Raw genomic sequence first — 4,688 nt, forward strand, 5'->3', positions numbered from 1 at the left:
CATTCTGAAATCCTTGCTGTGATGTCCATCATCCATTCATGCTCTAGCCCTTCCTTTCCTGTCACCATCCCTCTCCACACACACCTTTCTCTCCTGTTGTATTCATTTACTGGAAGTTCTCTGAGTGTTCCAATCCATAAGAGTATTGAACCTTGTATTTGATGTTCCTTGTATTTGATGCTCCTTCCTTACTTTATATTTCTCTCCACAGCACATACCACCTCTGATATGCTATATAATTTACCTATTTTGTTTATCATCTGTCTCCTTCACTACATGTAACTGCATGAGGGAAAGAATATAAAAGCCTGAATTTTTCTGAACGATTTTGAATTTTCCTGGTCTCAGAAGTATTTTTCTGTTCTGCTCAACCAAAAGTTGAAGCTGACTTACTAAGAAACTTCCACTTGTACTATTCCCAGAGAAATTGCAGGAGTCCTTCCACTTTTATTCATATCTAGCAATATCACCAATACCCAGTTGTGCCAAAACTCTAACAGTGCGATGCTCAAAACTTTGCTCTGGTCTTTGTTATCAGAATGTCTGTTACCTGTCCAAACACTGCTACCTGTCCAAACATTTTCACTGCGTAATCATTTTGAGGCAGCTACTTCACAGGCTGTCTTCCTTGCTGTCCACCAAGTCAGTAAGAGAAAAGTTTTCCTCCTTTTTTTAATGTGTGCTTGCTTCAACATATTTTATAAGTTTTATTCAGTGCTAGCTTCTGAAAGTCTAGAATAGTGCCTGACACACTGCATGTGTCCGTTAAACATGTGCTGAATAAGTGAATTTGTATCCTCAATGTTCAGTATAATACTTGTGCATTAGAGAACCACAATACATCTTTTTTCAAATGTGTTTTAGTTGTAAATGGACACAATAACTTTATTTATTTTTTTATGTGGTGCTGAGGATTGAACTCAGAGCCTCACACGTGATAGGCAAGTGCTCTACCACTGAGCTACAACCCAGCCTTATAATACATGCTAACTGAATAAATTAATGGAGTGTTGAAAGGAGTTGAGATGCAGAATGACATAAAAGAACAAAGTATATAAAAGTGTCATTCTAGGTTCTACCTTCTTTCTCATGGTCTATGTCTAATCAATCACTGAGCTGCCAGTTCACATCTTAAAAACCTTTTTGGTATTTTCTTTTCCATTACTTCTACTATTCCATGCAGGACCTTGCTCTCCCTGTCCTGGACTATTATCGTCTTCTAGTTCCCATGCTTTCAGACTTAGTCTCCTCCAACTGATCCTTCTCTGATTAGTGATGCTTCTGAAATGCTTTTGATTGATGAATCCCATTCTCAGAGGGATGAAGTTTGGATTGCTTTGCAAGAACAAGTCCCTCCATGACCTGGCCTCTTTTCAGCCCCTTTTCTACTTGATGCTCCTCCTACCTTAACCCACCTGTGCTCAACACACTTGCCATTCAAACTGTAGGTGTTCTTCAAGCACATCTCTCTCAAGCTTCTGTATCTCTGTTCTTCCCTTGGAATAGACCTCATCTACTTTATATACATGACATCTTTTAATTGCCCTTCAGAATTTACCTTAAATATGACTTATTCCTTGAAATCCTCTTTAATTCCCAAGTAAACTTTGTTGTTTCTTCCCACACCTCCCAAAGCACTTATCAACCTATATATTATCATGTGTCTTCCTTCTGAGTTCTTTGAAGGCAGAGATGATGTCTTAATCACTTTTATATACCCACAGCTTAGCTCCATGGTTGCCATCCAATAGGGGCATAGTAAGCATAAAATATGTATATATGCACATATATATTGATATCTCAGTGTGCAAGTTCTTAATAAATATATGTATATAAAATAAACAAGTTATTAGTAGTAAATAACATATACATATACATGTGTATATAATTTTACATGTAAATGTATATGTGTGTTTACTACCAAGACCCTGCACATTAATCTGTACATATTGAAATCCTTAGTGGAAACTATTTAGCTTATTCGTGTTTACAAAGTCCATCTAGTATATTTCACATTTTAATGACAATTATGAAGTCTTAGTTGACCCTTTCTTTGTGGGTTTCCTGGCAAGGGGTCAAGTATTTTAATAGGTTAAACCTTGTGTTTTTATATTAAAATGCCCTTTTCTAGGCTGACCTTATTTTAACCCATGTTTTTTCCTTCTGCATTAAGCACAGTTTATGTAAATTGTAGGAAGCCAGGTTTTATAATGGATTCAAAATGATACATTAATGTTCATCATTTATTCATTCTATAAAGTAATATCAATGCTTCAGCAATTCTCTTTGAGTTGTCACTGCAACTGGGTTCATGGTTATCCTGAAAGGAAAGGTGAGATTCCAGTATGCTCTTTTTCTAAATTACAGAAGAGTAGGTTTAGGGATTTTTAAAAGCCCTTCAGTCTTTCTTCATAAGCTATTATTAGGATGAAGAGTAACACCTTCCTGGCACCATTTTTAGTAGTTCCTGCAACTATCACTATCCCTTCTTCCTGCTTAAAAAGTAAAATGGAAAATAAGATAATATAATGAAAAAAAAAAAAGAAAGAAAAAGCTGGGTGCGGTGGCGCATGCCTGTAATCCCAGCAGCTCAGGAGGCAGAGACAGGAGGATGGCAAGTTCAAAGTCAGCCTCAGCAAAAGCAAGGAGCTAAGAAACTCAGTGAGACCCTATCTCTAAATAAAATACATAATAGGGCTGGGATGTGCTCAGTGGTCAAGTACTCCTGAGTTCAATCCCAAGTACCAAAAAAAAAAGGAAACTGACTTGAGGATAATTTACCAAAAGGGAACTGATAATATTAAGCAATCTAGGTAGAATTACATTATGATCCTGAGAGTTATCTGTGAAAGCAGAGTCAAGAAAAAAGACAAAATTATATTCAGGAAGGAAACAAAGTTTGAAATGCAGAAGAGATGGTATAGGGCCTAGGTGACATAGCAAGGCAAGGGTTCTGATGGGCAGTGAAGATGGTTACTTTAAGCACCAAGAAAACAAAGCACTGGGTGGGGCAGGTGAGCCTTGGCTGTTCAGGAAATTGTCATTTACACTCCTTGTTCAGGGTCCTGCCTGGACACATTTCTTAAAGGTACCATACCACGTTCGTCACCATCTGTGCACTCAGGGTAGCATGACAGTCAGAACAAGGTCAACATTTCTCCAGGTTTCTTTAGTAGAACTTGTACAGCTTCTGCGGGTGCTTTAGAGATAAGACACATGCTCCTAGTTAGACCTCTTCCACAGTTTAAGTATGGCCAGACCTCTGCAGACCTGGATAGCCAGGTTCAGGTGGTTTACTACCACTCCACTTCCATAACTATTGCTCAGGTCCTAGGGGAACTCATGGCCCAGGAAAGGTTCCAGCTGTTCCAAGCCTTTGGAAGGCAGAACAAAATGCCAGATGGATAAATTTTCATAGAGATGGGAAACAGCCAATGGCAGCCCCTGGGATGAGACCAGGGAAGCCAGTTCTTCAGTGTCCAGCAGGGCCCCATGATATAAATTAGAGAGTGGAAACTCCCATGATTCATACATACCAAGGGATTCCTTGCAGGTACTCCTGTCCTGCAACTATCATCTGGTCTCTGCTGAACAAAAGTGAAACTTAGCCAGGCATGGTGTGCATACCTGTAATCCCAGCTACTTGGGAGGTGGAGGCAGGAGAACCCCAAGTTTGATGCCAGCCTCAGCAACTTTTGAGACCCTGCCTCAAAATTTAAAATTAAAAGAGCTTAGTGGTATAAGTCTTGCCTGATATGCAAGGCTCTGGGTTCAATTCCTATCCCCCCCCAACCCTGAAAAAACACAAGAGTGAGGCTCATTAAAGGGATTATAGAATGTGTGACATGGGGCAGAAATGTCTAATACCCTGTGCACCTGAAATGTGAGGGCCTAGATCCCATTAAAAAAGTTAAAACTTATTACAGTAAGCTTCACTGGCGGGAAACCTCAAGGTCAAGGCGTCCAGTGAAATGCCCCCAATCAAAGTGCCAAAGATTGAAGCCCTTGATTTCTAACTCTTCATTCATGCTTACCTTGGACACCAACAAAATTAATATCTTTGAATAAACATAGTCTAATCAAGATTGAAATAACTTCACTTAGTTAGCAGTATGCAAATTCATCATGTCCAATCTTCACTATAATTTTCCCTTCATGAACCCCCTACCACAATCCTGTCTCCATTCTAGCTCTTTTAGTTTAGTTCTTATAAGATCACTTTTTTTTCCTTTAGCTTCCTGAGACAAAAGTCAATAGAAAAGGACATGTATCTAGGAATGGAAAAGGTTAGCACTGATAAAAGTGGCCGTGGGTAATGAATATTTAAAAGCCAAAAGATAATTAATGAGGATTCCTGCTTTTGAAGCCTCATTTTCCAGTCCAAAGCAGGAAAGCAACAAACTTAAGTTAAAATTCTCTGTGTATCATCATTTTTAACACAGCCAGACATTGACAGTTGGCTAAGGCTATATATGTGGTGGTTCTTCATCTTCCCATAAGAAATAACTTCAGGGCTTCCTGATCTTGGGATCTCTGTAAAGGCAGATAAAGCCATGGCCATTTTAAGTTGCCACAGTGATATTCCTAGTCACCTTCAAATCACAGATGAGTGAGCCAATGAATAAGATCATCCCAAGGTCAAAATATGAATCTGGAGAAGTTTTTGCACCTTTTCAGTATGCTGATCC

The sequence above is a fragment of the Marmota monax genome, unplaced genomic scaffold, assembly GCF_021218885.2.
Source record: "Marmota monax isolate L192 unplaced genomic scaffold, Marmota_monax_Labrador192_F-V1.1 WCK01_AAM20220418_F8-fsc00011, whole genome shotgun sequence".
NCBI lineage: Eukaryota > Metazoa > Chordata > Mammalia > Rodentia > Sciuridae > Marmota > Marmota monax.